Below are 19577 nucleotides of genomic sequence, written 5' to 3'. Positions count from 1 at the left end.
GAGATTCATTAACAAATCACAACGTGACTACTGTAAAAGAATAAAGTAAACTTCTGAACGCAGGCCATTATAAGCATAACTTTTTCAACTAATTATACTGATTCTGCTCTAATCTCCACCAATAGTCTGTGCGGAGTCTGCACATCCTCCCCGTGTGTGCATGGGTTTCCTCCGGGTGCTCCGGTTTCCTCCCACAGTCCAAAGATGTGCAGGTTAGGTGGATTGGCCGTGATAAATTGCCCATAGTGTCCAAAATTGCCCTTAGTGTTGGATGGGGTTACTGGGTTATGGGGATAGGGTGGAGGTATTGACCTTGGGTAGGGTGCTCTTTCCAGGAGCCGGTGCAGACTCGATGGGCCGAATGGCCTCCTTCTGCACTGTAAATTCTATGATAGTCCACCATACTGCAGCCGCAGGATTCACACAACTACTAGAATAAATTGTGCTTTAAACGGCATCACTCAAATGAAAGTAACAGACAGCAAGACATCAGGATGAAGATCGGGTAGAAGTAGAAGGATGTAACAATTGTGTTTCAGATTGTGGAGCCAAAATAGCTGTAGGTATTGCAAACGTAAAAGATGTGGGGAATACAAGGTCAGTACTGGATGCGCAGAGGACAAAAACTGAATGAGATTATTGAGTTGGGAAGGAGCATGCTCATGGCGGGACTTGACGAGGCAAAAGGTCTTCGAAATGCACGTGTAGATGAAACGGGATGCAATGACGCTTGGCGAGTACACCAATATGGAAGCAGAGCATAGAATACAGACAATGCAGGGGGCCGCTAAAATTCCATTAATTGGGCACATGCTGCAATCTCATCTTCACATCGTTCAACATTTGAAACCAGGTGAATTTCACGTGCAGCACCTTTGTTTAATCAGAACAAATCAAACAATTTTTAAAATTTGAATTTTTACTAATCTATGTTTTTAAGTGCTTGAAAATCAAATTACATTGTGATCTCAATTAGCAATCCATACTTCAATTTACAGGCTTAAAGACTTGTTGTAGCATAGTTTATTGTGATGTGCATTTATGGACGCATTAATAACAATTAGAACATAGAACATACAGTGCAGAAGGAGGCCATGCGGCCCATCGAGTCTGCACCGACCCACTTAAGCCCTCACTTCTTCGAATGCATTCTTAGAATTAAGCATTAATTCTTAGAATGCATCAAGCCAAACTTGTGCACAAAAATAAAACTTGTATTCATGTAGCCCTTGTCATTAACTCAGGACATAGAACATAGAACAGTACAGCACAGAACAGGCCCTTCGGCCCTCGATGTTGTGCCGAGCAATGATCACCCTACTCAAACCCACGTATCCACCCTATACCCGTAACCCAACAACCCCCCCCTTAACCTTACTTTTATTAGGACACTACGGGCAATTTAGCATGGCCAATCCACCTAACCCGCACATCTTTGGACTGTGGGAGGAAACCGGAGCACCCGGAGGAAACCCACGCACACACGGGGAGGACGTGCAGACTCCACACAGACAGTGACCCAGCCAGGACGTCCCACTTTTTTGAAGGAGTCAGTGTTGAAGAGAAATGCGACAGCCAATTTGCTGAGTAAGATCCCACAATCAAAAATGAAATAAATGAAACCATTAAACTCTGCACGATGTTGTTTGATGGATAAATGTTGGCCAAGACACCAGGGAGAACCGCTCTTCTTCGAATAGTGCCATAGGATCTTTTACATCCATGGAGAGTAAATGGGACTGTGATTTGATGTCTTATCCAAAAGGTAGCACCTCCAACATTGCAATTGTATTGGACTGTCAGTCCATATTCATAGGAGATAATTCAATAGTTAAAGGAGACTATTCGGCCCATCGAATCTGCCCCAGCCCTTGCAAAGAGCACCCTACTTAAGCCCATTGCTCCACCCTATCCCCATAACCCAGTAACCCCAACTAAACCTTTTGGACACCAAGGGCAATTTATCATGGCCAATCCACCCAACTTGCACATCTTTGGACTTTGGGAGGAAACTGGAGCACCCGGAAGAAACCCATGTCGACACAGGGAGAATGTGCAGACTCCATACAGACAGTGACCCAAGCCGGGAATCGAATTTGGGACCATGGAGCTGTGAAGCAACTGTGCTACAGTGCTGCCCCATCTGTTACGTCTCTGGAGTGGTGCTTGAACCCACAAACTTCTGATTAATGAGAGTATGTTACCACTGACTAACGGCTGGCACAATCAAATATAAAAGTAAACGCAGTTGGCCAAATTCTATTGTATCTGAGCATAACACACAGAGCCGGAAACAGATTTTATATTCGACTTATTTTGACGTTGGATGAAGACTGCACCTTCATCCAATTCTACCAATAATTCCTTTTTTGCTAACCAGATGTCGTCACAAAGACAACTTTTCCCTAATATTTCAACTCTACAAACTTTAAAATCACGTGACTGACAATCCAATCCAATTTCAATCACAACAAACTGATACTTTCACTTCAGCACCATAAACTATCAGTTTGTACAGAATACCTTTTTCACCCGAGGTCTGCGTATAGAAAACAAAGTAATGTTAAAGATAGTTTTGGAAGGACCACTTTATTGAGATCAACTGAAATTAGACTGAGGTTCAGGCCTGAATGTGCCTTCAGGAGGCCAAAACTTAATCCCAAAAGGTAATTGTGGGGAGTTTTCATTTGATTTATTGAAGATGACACGGTCAATGCAATCAAATCAAAACTTGCACATTTGCCTGGTCAAATAAAAACTAAAGTTAGTCGACATTGAGACACTTTTGAGTAAACATCCGTGCATTAAAACAATTTTAATTTAATGTTTCCTGATGTTATAGTTTGATGTTTGCAGATGTACCAGATCTCAACATGACAGTGCATTAATTTGTAATGTTGAACAATTTGCCAGACGACGTTGCACCTGTACTCATCAGGTTAAGTTTAACACCTGTAACCTCTCTGCATATTAGAAAACATTTTTAAAAACCGTTTCAATATATACAAGTATGTTTAATGGCCTTGAGTGAAGACTGTTTTTAGTAGGCATCACGACAAATATGATTTTTAGAAAGGCACAATCCTGTTTTAAATGGACGGGGACTAAGGCAAAATAAAAATTTAAAAATTACAATGCACAACTATAGGCTGGGTGTCAATAATGAGCAACTATGCATCAGCTGTAAATACGAAGCGGCCAAATAATCCTCTCTAAACCACACAAGTCAAATGTCTCGGATTAAAATTTCTCCAGATCACTGATAGAACACAACTGTCACACACACATGAAAATAAACGTGAATATGTCTAATGCACGTCTGATGGCTGTGCCCTGGGGCTAACACTCGGGTGTGCAACATGCACTGTAACACTTTCAGTACAGTAACACTGTCAGAAAGAGTCCATCTTCTTCCTCTCACTCGCTCTGAGGCTAAACAATATAATATTCGGAAAGAGATTCCAATTAACTCCAAAAGAGGAATAAATGTCTCAAAAACAGACATCAGGCCGCTTTGCCGAGAGACGACAAGGGGGGGGGGGGGGGGGGGGGGGGGGAAGAGAAGAGATAAAACAGAATAAGCTGGCCGGGGACTCGGAATGAAACAGACAAACCTCTCCCCGCTTTCTCTTCTATTTCTCCCTCCCTCTTTCTCTCTCTGTCGCCCGGGCCGCTATCGCTGCTGAGAAGCCGCTGCCAACTGGGTCTACTGTCCCCTCCTTTCCCGGGGTTGGTGAGACAGGGGAGGAAAGGAAGGGGGGATATGGAGGAAAGGCAAAGGGGGTGCAGGAGAATAATAAATAAATGTCCAGTGCGGGAATTCAGGATGGTCTGACTGCCACCTCCCCCCCTCCCCAGCTGTCTCTCGCCCCCCCCGGTGCCAGTTCTTATTTGGATTTTAATGTACCCCCCCAAATCCTCCCCCTGTATTTTCCCCTCTCTCTCTCTTTTTCATTTCACAAAATGGCGCGCACTACAAACCTGCGCAACAGCAAACACCTCCTCGGCGCCGCCTTTTTTCAAACCCGCTTTACACCTCCTAGCGCTGCTCGCCAGCCCGACTTCTCCGGCCGCTCCGACCATTCAACTTTCTCCTGCCGCTCTCCCGATCCGGCCTCCGGCAAAAAAAAATCACAATGGAGAAGGGGGGGGTGGAAGGTGGAGTTGAAAATTAAAATATGATATTTTTCTCTCCCCTCCCTCCGCGAAAGATGAAAAAATATTCCGAGGCGGGAAAGCCCTGAAAAAATTTTTTTCTCTCTCTCTCTCTTCTCTCTCCTCCTAACAACAAAATGGCGGCCGAAGGAGCGCGTTGCTATGGGGACTGTCAATCACAGCGGATGCCCCGGATGAGGGCGCTGACGTCGGCAAGGTGGTGGAAGGAAGGGGGGGGGAAGAGGCGGGGCCCGGCGCTGTCGCCGGCGGTGGACGTCCGTCGGCTCCGATGCCGCACTGATTAATAAGGCGGGGCCTGTCGCCAGGGGAAACCGTCAATCAAACCCGGCCCACAGGACTGGCGGGGGAAAAAAAGCTACAGAAGGCAGGCTTGTTGCAAAGGGAGTGGTCGCCGGTGGAAGGTGCCGGGCGGTGATTTTAACACGCTTGCTCTGTTGCAAGGTTACATACACAACTGTGTCTGTGTGCATTTTTTTCTCTCCACTGTTACTGTCTTTAAAACAATCATTGTCTTCTTTGCCTTTTGCAAAAAATCGATGCAAAACTTTTTTTTAAAAAAAGACTTAAGTCCTTACTCCTACACGATTGACCCAAAAATGAAGCGATTAACATTGCATCCGTGGACACTGCTGACCCATGTTTGGGGCATTATTCTTTTGGACGTGGGCTGAAGTCTTTAAATCTGTGCCAGAGTGAAGTTCGTGTGTCAATGTCCATTTTCGTTTCAATCGCAAGTGTAAAAAATAGTTTCGAGTGACAATGACCTGCAGACACACACTGAAGGTGTGACACGGAATGGGCTTTGGCTAAACGGTGAATGATTGAAGTTAGACACACAAATGCCACTTTTTGTAGCTGACGGGGAATTGATTTATCTTATAGACCTCTCCCTCTGCCCCCCCCCCAAAAAAAATTGCAATGAATAATTATATTAGAATGTATTTGTTTTAAAGGTATTATCTATGTGGCTATTTTAATTCTGGCAATGATGGTGAAAACGTGTTTTCATCCTCTAACAGCACTTTTCAGTTACAAAAGAACGATTTTTAATGCGTTGTGTAAGAAGGCAAGCGACCGACTCTTAGCTCCATTCTCATTAGCTGGCGTGACATTCACAGTTTTAATGAGTTATGTGTCTGGCAGACATTGGGGGGGGGGGGGCTCAAACTGTAGGTGAGCTGGGAATGTGAAGCTCCAGACTGCTGTGTGCATTTTGAATGGTTTCAGTGGCGAGGTAACAGGCTTTCATTGTCAATTTGCTCGAGCCAGCGCTGCAATATTCTATCATAGTCCTGCAATTCTGATTGAGGCATGTCACTCCGTTAAATTATCCGGTGGTGGAGGTGGAAACATGTTTCTTAAAACACACCGTGACAGTGCGATGCTGAGTGAATGCACAATCCTCGGTTCAATGCCCAGATTCTGGTGTTGTCCAGGCTAACCCCAGCTTGGGCACCAGTAAAACTGCAATTATTTTCAGCAACCCTACCTGAACATGGACAAGGGGCAGATTCAGTCTGTACTGCCTGTAGCAAATGGAGTACTGCCAACTTGAACAAGGGGAATTTAAAGACTCTCTTAGAAACTCGGCGTGTCACAGGCAAGCAGGTATCTCAGACCTCACTCCCCAGTTTGATGTCTGTACACGGTGCAATAATATGTATTTACGTAGATAAGCAGTCCCGCCTCTATCCACCTCCAGAGTCGTGATCCTGTAGAATGACCCCTTTCTGAAGAGCTTCTCAGGAGCACGCCTCTGAGTGATCCCCACGGGTGGCTTGCTGACCTTGCAATGAACAGCGCGCACGTCATCTGCCTGCAGCACAAGTGCTCCTTAGCAGCAAACCCCGCGTTCTTGGGGATTTCATTGAATTCAAACAAACCACTAGATTGTGCTCCGAATATATAGTGAAACGCATGCATAGGGATGCAGTGCATTATCTGCAATGCCCACACTATGTACGCTAATACAATATCTTTCAATCACTGGCTAAGCCAAGGCGCAGTGGAATGTATTGCAACTGTGATAAAAAGAACAAGCTGTTCCTTCGCCTGACCAATGATCCAGCTCAGCTCCTATCACACATATACATGTGGACTGCAAAGTCCCTAATGGATTGACCAGGAGAGGATTTTGCGCGAAGCTTTCCTTTTAGCTTGTTGGAGGTGTCTACACAACTTACTGACCAGCCCACCTGGTTTACATGGCAAACGTTACAGCCTTCTGGACTTAACATTCAGTTCAACAACTTCAGGGCCGGGATTCTCCCCTATCCGGTGGGGCGGGGGGTCCCGGCGTAGCGGAGTGGCGCCAACCACTCCGGCATCGGGCCTCCACAAGGGTGTGGAGAATGGGGCTAGGTCCGGCCGGAGTGGTTTCCACTACGCCGATGGCGGCAAAACCGGCTCCAACGGCCTTTGGCGCTACGTCACCACCGGCGCATGTGCGGTAGGGGGGGTTTCTTCCGCCTCCGCCATGGCGGAAGAAAAAGAGTGCCCCCACGGCACTGGCCCGCCCGCCAATCCCGCCGGCACAGAGGTGGTTTAAACCACGTCGGCGGGATTGGCCTGTCAGCGGCGGGACTTCGGCCCATCGCGGGCCAGAGAATCGCCGCGGGGTCACGCCGATCGGCAGGGCGTGATTCCCACTCACGCTGATTCTCGGGTGGCGGAGAATTCTGGCCACGCCGGGGGCGGGATTTACGCCGGCCCCGAGCGATTCCCCGCCCCTGCGGGGGTCGGAGAATTCCGCCCCAGATTCTGAACTCTCCTCCACCTTCTCGCCATTTTTATTTCTATCAATTTAATTTCATTTCTTGATCTGTTTTTCCCTCTGTGGTCGTCACCACTGATGTATATACTGTGTATATATTTGTGTTTCATGGTAAGATCCCTGCCTGCTGGCTCTGCCCAGTAGGCGGAGTATAAATATGTGTGCTCCCCGTACAGCAGCCTCTTCGTCAGCTGCTGTAGGAGGCCACACATCTCAGTGTAATAAAGCCTCGATTACATCCTACTCTCGTCTTTGAGTAATTGATAGTGCATCAATTTATTACACTGAGTTTTCAGAGATGGACCTCCGCATCAAGCCGAATCGCCTGCAGCTGCATCCTCAAGCAGACAACGCCAAAAAGGACTTTGAACATTGGCTAGCCTGTTTTGAAACGTACATCGGGTCTGCGGCAGACGGAATGCCAGAAGCACAGAAGTTCCAGATTCTGTACATGCAGCTGAGCTCCAACGTCTTTGCACTCGTCCAGGACGCGCCGACCTATGCAGAGGCCATGGCACTACTGAAGGAAAACTACACTCAGCGGACTAACAAAACCTACAGCAGGCATTTCCTCTCCATGCGGCGCCAACTTCCCAGCGAGACAGTGGAAGATTTCTGGCGTGCCCTGCTCGCCCTAGTTAGAGACTGTGACTGCCAGGCCGTTTTGGCCATGGAACACTCTAATCTGCAGATGAGAGATGCATTCGTTACGGGCACAGGGTCTGATTACATCCGCCAGCGCCTCTTAGAAGAGGCCACGCTCGACCTCGCGGTGACCAAAAAACTAGCGCTCTCAATTATGGTCGCATCACGCAACGTTCAGGCCTATGCCCATGACCGCCTGCCCCCCCTCCCCCCCCCACTCCGTGCATCATGGACCCCGCAGACGGCCACCCCATCGTGGACCCCATCAGCGACCGCCCTCAGCGAACCCCACGCATGTGCAACGCGGCAGCCAACCAACCCCGGGGGACCCAAATGCTACTTCTGTGGGCAGTCAAAACACCCCCGACAGCGCTGCCCGGTGCGGAGTGCCCTCTGCAAGGCCTGTGGCAAGAAGGGACATTGCTGCAGTGTGCCAGGCCCGCTCAATCGCCGCTATTGTCCCGGCACCCCCCATGTGTGGCCAGTGGGTGCTGCCATCTTCCCCTCCTCGGACCATGTGCGGCCAGTGGGCGCCGCCATCTTGCTCCACTAACAAGATGTGCGGTCCGTGAGAGCCGCCATCTTGTCTCTCAGAACCAATGGGCGGCGCCATCATGCCTGCCCCAGGACACTTGATGCCCCAGGGCGCCGCCATCATGCTTCCCCCAGGACACGTGTGGCCCGTGGGCTCCGCTATCGTACCCGCCTCAGGACCCCTGCCCATCGGGCACTTCTTCAGGCCGCTCATCGCCTGCAACTGCCGACGACCAGCCGCGTCTCGCCTCGGTCATGATTGACCAGTCTCGACCACACAACCTCGCGACTGCTTCAACAAATGTGAAGGTTAACGGGCACGAGATCTCCTGCCTGCTGGACACCGGGAGCACTGAGAGTTTCATTCACCTCGATACAGTAAGGAACTTCTCCCTCACGGTACACCCCGCTAACCAGAGAATCAACATGGCCTCCGGATCCCACTCCGTGGTGATCCGGGGGTACTGCATCGCCACCCTCACCGTCCAGGGCGTGGAGTTCAGCGGCTTCCGCCTCTACGTCCTCCCAAACCTCTGTGCTGCCTTGCTACTCGGCCTGGACTTCCAGTGCAACCTCCAGAGCATAACCCTGAAATTTGGCGGGCCGCTACCACCCCTTACCGTTTGCAGCCTCGCGACCCTTAAGGTCGACCCGCCTTCCCTTTTTGCAAACCTAACCCCGGATTGCAAACCGTCGCCACCAGGGGCAGACTGTACAGCGCCCAGGACAGGACCTTCATCAGGTCTGAAGTCCAGCGGCTGCTTCGGGAGGGCATCATCGAGGCCAGCAACAGCCCCTGGAGAGCCCAAGTGGTAGTGGACAAAACTGGGGAGAAAAACAAATGGTCGTTGACTACAGTCAGACCATCAATCGGTACATGCAGCTCGACGCGTACCCCATCCCACGTATATCTGACATGGTCAATCAGATTGCACAGTACCGGGTCTTCTCGACAGGTGACCAGAAATCTGCCTACCACCAGCTCCCCATCCGTAAGGCGACCGCCCATACACTGTGTTCGAAGCAGACGGCAGCCTTTACCACTTTCTTAGGGTTCCCTTCGGCGTCACCAACGGGGTCTCAGCCTTCCAATGGGAGATGGACCGAATGGTTGACCGGTACGGACTGCGGGTCACTTTCCCATACCTGGACAATGTCACCATCTGCGGCCACGACCAGCAGGACCATGACGCCAACCTTTCCAAATTTCTCCACACCGCCAGTCTCCTCAACATCACGTATAACAAGGAGAAGTGTGTGTTCAGCACGAACCAATTAGCCATCCTCGGCTATGTGGTTCAGAACGGAGTACTGGCCCGACCCCGATCGCATGCGCCCCCTCATGGAACTCCCCCTCCCCCACTGCCCCATGGCCCTCAAACGATGCCTGGGGTTCCTTTCGTATTACGCCCAGTGGGTCCCAAACTATGCGGACAAGGCCCGCCCACTCATTCAATCCACTGTTTTTCCCCTGACGGCCAAGGCTCACCAGGCCTTCAACCGTACCAAGGCCGACATCGCCAAGGCCACGACGCACGCGGTCGACGAGACGCTGCCTTTCCAAGTCGAGAGCGATGCATCAGACGTCACTCTGACCACCGCCCTCAACCAGGCAGGCAGGCCCATGGCATTCTTTTCCCGCACCCTCCATGCCTCCGAAATTCGCTACTCCTCCGTCGAAAAGGAGGCCCAAGCCATCGTTGAAGCTATGCGGCATTGGAGGCATTACCTGGCCGGCAGGAGATTCACTCTCCTCACTGACCAATGGTTAGTTGCATTCATGTTTAATAACACACAGCGGGGCAAGATCAAAAACGATAAAATCTTGAGGTGGAGGATTGAGCTCTCCGCCTACAACTATGAGATTTTGTATTGCCCCGGTAAACTCAACGAGCCTCCCCGATGCCCTATCCCGAGTTACATGTGCCAGCGCACAAGTGGACTGACTCCGGACCCTGCACAACAATCTCTGTCACCCAGGGGTCACCCGTTTATACCATTTCATCAAGGCTCGCAATCTGCCCTACTCCATCCAGGAAGTCAGGTCGATCACCAGAGACTGCCAGGTCTGCACGGAGTGTAAACCGCACTTCTACCGGCCAGACCGTGCGCGCCTGGTGAAGGCCTCCTGCCCCTTTGAACGCCTCAGCATGGACTTCAAAGGGCCCCTCCCCTCCATCGACCGAAACATGTAATTCCTCAGTGTGGTCGATGAATATTCCCGATTCCCTTTTGCCGTCCCATGCCCCGACATGACGTCTGCCATCGTCATCAAAGCCCTCAACACCATCTTCGCTCTGTTCGCCTACGTCCACAGCGACCGGGGATCCTCATTCATGAGCGATGAGTTGCGCCAGTTCCTGCTTAACGGACATTGCCTCGAGCAAGACGACCAGCTACAACCACAGGGGAAATGGGCAGGTGGAGCGGGAGAATGGGACGGTCTGGAGGGCCATCCAGCTGGCCTTATGGTCCAGAAATCTCCCGGCCTCCCGATGGCAGGAGGCCCTCCCCGATACATTCCACTCCATTCGGCACATCTGTGCACCGCGACTAATGAAACCCCCCATGAAAGTCTCTTTGCCTTCCCTAGGAAGTCCACCTCCAGAGTTTCGCTCCCAACATGGCTGGCATCTCCAGGACCTGTTCTTCTCCGTAGACACGTGTGACTCCACAAGGCAGACCCGTTGGTTGAGAAGGTACAGCTACTCCACACCAACCCGCAGTACGCTTACGTAGTATACCCCGACGGCCGTCAAGACACAGTCTCCCTCAGGGACCTGGCACCAGCTGGTTCCACACACACACACCCCTCTGTCCCGGCGCCACCCTCCATTCCCCGGCGCACCCCACCGCAACTCCTGCTTCGGGACAATCCGTCCTCCCTCTGCCCCACCCGGGGATGAAGAGGATTTCGACACGCTCCCAGAGTCACCGAAGACCAAGCCGCCACCTGAGTCGCCACCAGCACTGCGGCGCTCTCGATGCCTGAATTTGTAATATTCTCTGTGATTTTAAACACTACTTTCTGTATCTAGTTCTCCACCACCCCCGCTGGACTCATTTTTTAACAGGCGGTGAACGTGGTAGTCACCACTGATGGATATATTGAATATATATGTATTTTACGGTAAGGCCCCTGTACTACAGGTACGGGGGTAGGTCCCTGCCTGCTGGCTCCGCCCAGTAGACGGAGTATAAATATGTGTGCTCCCCGTACAGCAGCCATTTTGTCAGCTGCTGTAGGAGGCCACACATCTCAGTGTAATAAAGCCTCAATTACATTCTACTCTCGTCTTCTCGTAATTGATAGTGCATCATCCTCGCCATTGTTCCCCCACCCCACTTGGGCCATTTGTTCCTCGTTGCGCTTTCACACACAGAAACACTACTCAAAGCAAAAGCCCTTATGACAAGCAAGTTTTTTTGTGGCTGCTAATAAATTAAAGCTAAATTAATAAGAAAGGAAAAACAAAAAAAAACATGTAGATAGTTGGAAGCAATTTGAAATCTACTCTGAAGTGCCAGACAGGGGACAGCCAACCTTACCACATAGTTGTGTATGTATGGGAATAGTCATCCCAGACATGATTTAAAAGGCTGAAATCTGAGTGGCTCAGGGTTTCAAAGAATAATTTGGAGATTCAAGATATTTTGCCACGACAGGAGAAAAAATGAGCTTCAAAATGTCTTAGCTTTTTTGGCCACATATTCCTAGGAATGATATAAAAACAATATCTTTGCAAGGAGAAAAATTTCAGAGAGATGTGCTTTTGAAACTGTTTAAAGAGGTATGTGATATAGAAGGGAAACGGTGGAAATTAAACAAATGCAAATATGGATTGAACAATGCGTCAAGGGTATGCTATTTCTGTATTAGTTCTGTTTTGCTGAAAATAGGCTGTACTCAACTGAAAGCAGATCCAGCAAAGTACCACAAAAGGAAACTCTCAGTTATCTTTATGATGCAAGTTGATGATTTTCTATGCGGATGTTCTGTGGAATTTGAGCAACATTTTATAAGATTAAAGGGGAATTTAAGATTGGAAGTCAGGCTTTGAGGCATTTAAATGTTTAAGCCCAGTCATTAAGCAGAATAGGACTGAAGTAACACGGAATCAACTTTTACCAAAGTGTTACTTGTATCGAAATAAATTATACTGGGTAATCACAGACAGATGATGTAATGTAGAAAAAAGAAATAGAACAGTTAAGAAGCTTGATTGGACATTTGAATTGACTATGCACTCAAAGAGAAGACCGGATACTAATTTTGATGTATTGGAATTGAGTACGATGAAGAAACATCTTACAGTCAAGGCTGTTCTCAACATTGAAAAATTAATTGCAGAGAAATGTGTGTTAAAGTTTCAGGCCTTGGGGGACCTGAAGGACCTGAAATTTTAGTGATGCTTCTCATGCCAATTTCTCGATGGGTATTCAAGCACAACTGCTTTCAAAATATTCCTGGTGAGTGAAAATGGAAAATGAAAATGCTGTCCCTTGACCTAGGAAGCTCAGAACATTAGAAGAATGGCTCAAGATACCTCAGCTGCAGAAACACTAGCTCTTGTAAGAGCAATAGATATTGGGTTTTACTTGTCAAATATTTTAGGGTAAGTTCTATACAAGGGGCATTCTGAGAATAGTTTTCCCATTGAATGTTATATAGCTGATAGATAGAGAAGGCCCCACCTTCTCACCCTCACCCTTTGTGTTGACCCTCAGGTTAAATCATCACCAGTCAGCTCTCTCTCAAAAGGGGAGAGGAGCCTATGGTCCTCGAAGACTATGGTGACTTCCATAGAGATAATTATTCCCTTTTGCTAAAGGTACATTTGACAAAACGTGTGACTGAAAAAGAATAAGGATTAACCTTGCTAATGTAAAAGAGATGCTAGAAAGAAATCTTCAAGACCAAATGGGTTTATGTAAGCCATCAATTGTCTGATTGCTTTACAAACAGGAATGTTTGCACAAATAGGCTTATGGAAGTCCTAAAAAAAAGGAGGTCTTGTATTGTTTTAAAAACAAAACATTTTTTGAAAGTGCCCAATTTGGTTTTTTTTCCCGATTAAGGGGCAATTTATTGGGGCCAATCTCGCTTACCGTGCACATCTTTGGGTTGTGGGGGTGAGACCCACGCAGCCACGGGAAGAATGTGCAAACTCCACATGGACAGTGACCTGGGGCTGGGATCGAACCCAGGTCCTCGGCTCCGTGAGGCAGCAGTGCTATCCACTGTGCCGCCCTGAGGTTTTGCATTGTGAAGTGGTGTACATGATTAGAAAATCATTTTATTTCTCTCCTTCCAATTTGTTTTGAAATAGTTTGTGTGTTTTACAGTTTTGATTTAAAGGAAAGAGGGGAATCTGTTAATTGTGTTATTAGAGTTAGGCATAAACAGGTGGAGGGCATTGATTGGTTTAAATACTGACAAATTGCTTTCTAAAAAGAGACTTCTGTCACACTGTGTATTGGAAAGGGGAGAGGCAGCCATTTGTAATGTTGCATTCTGTAAATAAATCTATTGTTAAGTAAAAGATTGGCATCTGGTCTCCTACTCCACCATTTGGCTGTCACAAATTTAACATGCAGCTTCAATAAACTCAAGAGGCCCACCACTATCCCAACCAAAGCAGCCCATTTGATCGGCATCCCATTCACCACCTTAAACGTTAACTTCCTTTACCCTGGTTGCACAGTGACTTAGTGTGTACCATCGGCAAGGTGAACGGCAGCAATTTGCCATGGTTTCTTTGACACCACTCCCCAAAATCCATGATCCCTACTATCTAGAAGGACAAGGTAAGCAAGAAAACATCCCTCATTTAGGTTCCCGTTCAAGTCACACACCATCCTGGCTTGAAAATATATTCTCATTCCTTCATCATCGTTTGGTCAAACACCTGACACTCTCGATATAACTATACTATGCATGCATCTTCACCACACAGACTGCAGTATCTTTTTTCTTATTTATTCATTCATGGGATGTGGACATTGCTGGCTGGTCAACATTTGTTACCCATTCCTAATTGCTGTTGAGAAGGTGGTGGTGAGCCATCTTCATGAACTGCTGCAGTCCATTAGTATAGGCGCACACACAGTTATGTGTTATGCTGTTATGGAGGGAGTTCCAAGATAATGACCCCGCGACATTGAAGGAACAGCAATATAGTTCCCAATCAGGATGGTGTGTGACTTGGAGGGGAACTTCCAGGTGGTGGTGTTCCCTTGCATTGGCTGCTCTTGTCCTAGGTAGCACAGGTTGCAGGCTTGGAGGGTAATGTTGAAGGAAGCTAAGAAGTTACTGCAGTGCATCTTGTAGACTGTACACTGTTAACACTCTTGGTTCGTGGGAGGGAGTGAATATTTAAGAAATGAGCAACAAATGTTGGCCTTAATAAAAGCTATTCCCACAAAGCCTTTTTCTGCTTTCACTGTGAATTCTGCCTTCTGGAGCTGAGCCAGTACATATTCAATGTAAAGAAGGTGTTTGTACTAATTTTAGTGAAATATCACACTGCTGTCTTTTTACTCCATCTGATATAAACATGGAATCTACCAACTGCTGGAATGTGATGGCTGTATCTTTATCCTAGAAAGCTATAACCACAAACTGATACAGTCCTCCAGATATTGCAAACATGAAAGACAATATGGCTTCCTCACTTATTGAACCTGCCAATAAAACTTGGCGAGATAGCTTGCATCCTCGGTTTCACAAGGATACCCTCTAGGCAGGAAATGAAATATACATCAGCTGCTTAATCTTCTATAACCTACACAGAACTGTGCCATTTTACCCTCCTTTGACATGAGCAGCATTGACACAATCCAGGGGATGCTGTTGAGGGATCAATACTCCTACCTCTCATATTTCTTTTTCTCTTGTGTGTTTCTGCATGCTATGTGGAACTGATACGCATGTTACTGGATCGGTATCTATTAGCTGCAACCCGTCAGCACCACTTGCTGCTCACGAACAAGGTGATCGAAGAATAGTTTTCCATTCAGGTGACAAGCAAGAATATGCCACTGACATTCCCCACTGGACATTGAACCTGTGCTCTCCATTGCCAAATCAATTAAGTCATTGTCCTTGACATCCCCCAAGGTGGTATAATCAATGAAAAGTGAAGTACTGGAAGGAATCATCAATAATGTCACACAGCCGCACAATCTAGCAGTGCTCATTTCAGGTTCTGCCAGGGCCATTTGACTTCAACCCCACCATCACCACTGCCTTCTGAGGGCAATGAGAGATGTGCAATAAATGTATATTGTGAGCAGCGCTCAGATCTCAAGGACAAAAAAATCCCACTTTTATCAAATATCATAGCATCTCTTGTCTCCCACTGCCACTAGGGAATGGAAATTAAAGGTATTTTAATGAGCTCTTCTTCTTGTTGTCCATCCACAAATCTTACAACCAGGCATCACATCCCTTACGAAGTTGTGGTGTTCTGCTGCTGCAAGATAGAACATAGAACATAGAACAGTACAGCACAGAACAGGCCCTTCGGCCCTCAATGTTGTGCCGAGCAATGATCACCCTACTCAAACCCACGTATCCACCCTATACCCGTAACCCAACAACCCCCCCTTAACCTTACTTTTATTAGGACACTACGGGCAATTTAGCATGGCCAATCCACCTAACCCGCACATCTTTGGACTGTGGGAGGAAACCGGAGCACCCGGAGGAAACCCACGCACACAGGGGGAGGACGTGCAGACTCCACACAGACAGTGACCCAGCCGGGAATCGAACCTGGGACCCTGGAGCTGTGAAGCATTTATGCTAACCACCATGCTACCCTGCTACCCCAACTGCTGCTTCGGGACTCAAATTGCACAACATTGGATGGCTAGCGCCCATTGCATTTTTATTTCTCTTCAGGTGACTCTGAAATGATTTTGTCTACATACAATACTTAGACTGGGCTCGCACACCAATTTAACGAACCAGATTTATGTGTAGAAATTGAACAAGTAGGATAAACTTATACACAATGACACCAGAAACTCGCTCAGATCTACTGGCCCGCTTCGCTAACAGAAAAATGCAAACGTTTGCTTCATCAACAATTGATAACTTGGTCAACATTTGCTTTCATCCAAGATCACCATACTTTGTGGTTCATTCTTTCCCTTGTTCCCACTTTGTCCTCACTTCAGCCAACTAAACGTCCCATCCATCTTTCAAACTGCCTGGAAAGTATTTCAAGTTCCGGGTCGACACACAAAAACGGGATATTGATGGCTTAAAGATTTCTGAGCCCCATCTCCAGGCTGAACGATCTGGAGGATATTATTCACACTACCCAGAAAAAGTTTCCCCAATTTAATTAACACAATAATGTTGCATAGAAATTGAAGATGAAAGCTACCTCTGGAAACTGGACATGCCAGGACAAAGTGACCATCTTAAATTCCCTGAGTCTTTGCTTTACAGTTGAATGGAGCATGATACATCGATGTATATTTGCACGCAGTTCATTCAGTCTCTGATTATACAGTCAATACTGTTGAATTTGTCACAAGGCAGATCAGATGACATCACAATCGCAAAGAACAATGCTCAAACGGTTTATCCTGTCTGAACTCAAAGATTAATTATGTTCCTGCTAATCACTCACATGTATTTTGTTTTTGTATCACACATCAATGTTTATATACCTACTCATATGTCTATGAGATCACACTGATGCCTACTGTATGGCAAGTGAAACTTTCTCAAGTGTCATGATCAATGTCAAAAATCAGGGTAGCTCATTGACTGATATGTGATGACATCCTCACTAGAATATTAAATGTGTCATAATAATCATTGTATTTAGTCTATAATCAAGTTTGCAAAATAATACAACTTGAAACTTCTTCATTGTCAATTTTCTCCCCTCCTCCCCTGCAATGGTACAAAGGGAGTCACTCCAGTATCTCACCCAAGAAGTCATTTTTCCTATATAAGCTATGTCAGTGAGTATCACAAAGACATTCAGCCTCGGCAGCTATTCCAGCTTGACGCTATTTCTGCTCTTACCCAACATCTATATGTACACTTCCCAGCAAGAGTGACTGAATTACACTTGGGAGTTGAACTGTGGCTGTTTTTTTCACAATCCCTCCCTAGCTTAGTCCAATTGTAGCATCTGTACACTTTTCACCTGTAGATTTTGATGAGTTCTACCAAAAGTCACAGCGGCACAGTGGCACAGTGGTTCGCATTGCTGCCTCACAGTGCCAGGGACCTAGGTTCAATTCCAACCTTGGGTACTGCCTATGTGGAGTTTGTACATTCTCCCCATGTCTGCGTGGGTTTCCTCCGGGTGCACGTTCGCCCCGTGTCTGCGTGGGTTTTCTCCGGGTGGTCTGGTTTCCTCCCACAGTCCAAAGATGTACAGGTTAGATGGACTGGCCATGCTAAATTGTCTTTTAGTTTCCAACAGTTAGGTGGTGTTACTGGGTTAGGGGAATATGTTGAGGGCATGGGACTAGATAGGGCGCTTTTTCAGAGGGTTGATGCAGATGCGATGCGCCAAATGGCCTCCTTCTGCACTCTAGTGATTCTATGAAAGTAACTTGCAGAGTCAGGAAACTAGCAGCTAATCCTTATTAGGATTTATGCTGTGCCTTGACCCTGCCTCTACACGTTCCCATTGAAGTATTTCAATGCGTTTGGTGCCTTCAGGAATGAGACCTCTCCATTTTGGTTGATCACAACCAAATCTCTCATGAATCAAAAGGAATTTTGAACTCTTCAGAAATGCTTTCAGGACATCCCTACAGTGTACTGTCCTGGGAGTCTCCTGCGTTCAGAGTAGAGTAATTGCTTCAGGTGTCTCGTGTCAGGCTTATGAACGACATGTCCCACCCTATGGAACTGGTTTTGATTGATTCGTGCATTGACGCTGGGTGTGTTGGTTTGGGAGAGGATGCTGCAGTTGAATCTCCTTTCTTGCCACTGGACTTGGAGGATCTTGCGAGTACCTCTTAAGTGCTTTCAGGTACCTGCTGTAGGCTGCCCAAGCCTCCAAAGCATATACGATCACAGGGATCACTGATGTCACACAAACCATGACTTTAGTCTTGGCTTTGAGATCCTGGCCCTCAAATGTTCTGTTCCTCAGTTGGTCGAAGGCTGAGTTGGTACATTGGAGACGATGATGAATTTCATCGTCTATGTCTGCCTTCGTTGAGAGAGGAGGTTCCCAAGATATGGAAAATGGTTCACATTTTCCACAATATCGCTGATCTCAATAGACAAGGGGGGAGGTGTTTAAAGAGGACCTTCGTTTTCTGGGTGTTTCATGAAAGACCCATTTTCTCATATGCTTTCAGAGAAGAAGTCAACAAAGACCTGGAGTTACAAGTGTCATCAGGTTGAAATGGGTTTGGATTGGAGGTTTCCCATCTGTTCTGGATATTATTCCCACACTTGTGAATAATTTGCTGAGGTGTGATATAGTGCTGCAGTGAGGAAAATGAATAAGAGACGATTAACTACTCTTTATGGCCTTGCAAAAGCATTTGATTCTATCAACCGTTAAGGCTCATGGAGTATCCTAAAATTTAGCTGCTCCCAGAAATTTGTTGCCATCCTTCACCTGCTCCCCGATGAGATGCAAGCTGTGATCCTCACCAATGGAACCAGCACAATCCCTGTCTCAGTGAAAGCTGGAGCCAAACAAGCTTAATAGCAAACTGACCACTGAAAATATGTCATAAATTGGTGCAATGGTTGGCACTGCTGCCTCACGAAGCCGAGGGCCCGGGTTCGATCCCGGCCCTGGGTCACTGTCTGTATGGAGTTGATTTTTGATTTGATTTTGATTTGATTTATTGTCACATGTACCGAGGTACAGTGAAAAGTATTTTTCTGCGGCCGAGGGAACGTACGCAGTACGTACATAGTAGACAAAGAGAATAATCAACAGAGAACATTGACAAATGGTACATCGACAAACAGTGATTGGTTACAGTGCGGAACAAGGGGACAAACAAAGCAAATACATGAGCAAGAGCAGCATAGGGCATCGTGAATAGTGTTCTTACAGGGAACAGATCAGTCCGAGGGGGAGTCGTTGAGGAGTCTTGTAACTGTGGGGAAGCTGTTCCTATGTCTGGATGTGCGGGTCTTCAGACTTCTGTATCTTCTGCCTGATGGAAGGGTCTGAAATAAGGCAATGCCTGGGTGGGAGTGATCTGATAATGCTGTCTGCCTTCCTGAGGCAGTTGGAGGTGTAGACAGAATCATTGTGAGGGTGGCAAGCTTGTGTGATGGATTGGGCTGAGTTCACCACACTCTGCAGTTTCTTGCGATCTTGGACCAAGCAGTTGCCATACAAAGCTGTGATGCAGCTGGATAGGATGCTCTCTATCGCACATCTGTAAAAGTTTGTGAGAGTTGATGCAGACATGCCAAATTTATTTAGCTTCCGTA

At 47.2% G+C, this 19577-nt stretch overlaps 1 protein-coding gene across 4 annotated transcripts in view; it reads right to left on the bottom strand.

Moving 5' to 3' along the window:
- The window catches only part of dyrk1aa (dual-specificity tyrosine-(Y)-phosphorylation regulated kinase 1A, a), a 142807-nt gene extending 126064 nt beyond the window's left edge, over window positions 1-16743 (bottom strand). Inside the window, exon 1 of one of the 4 annotated variants that reach the window (XM_038801492.1) lies at window positions 16525-16743. The gene's annotated coding sequence lies outside the window, so the exon portion shown is untranslated. Of the gene's footprint in view, window positions 1-3981; window positions 4309-16524 lie in introns of those variants that run through there. The other 3 variants (XM_038801494.1, XM_038801493.1, XM_038801491.1) reach the window with 3 other exon arrangements.
- Between the last annotated feature and the right edge of the window lie 2834 nt (window positions 16744-19577).

This window comes from Scyliorhinus canicula, chromosome 7 (assembly GCF_902713615.1).
Source record: "Scyliorhinus canicula chromosome 7, sScyCan1.1, whole genome shotgun sequence".
In the NCBI taxonomy this organism is placed as follows: Eukaryota; Metazoa; Chordata; class Chondrichthyes; order Carcharhiniformes; family Scyliorhinidae; genus Scyliorhinus; species Scyliorhinus canicula.
This window is presented reverse-complemented; position numbering and strand designations above follow the sequence as displayed.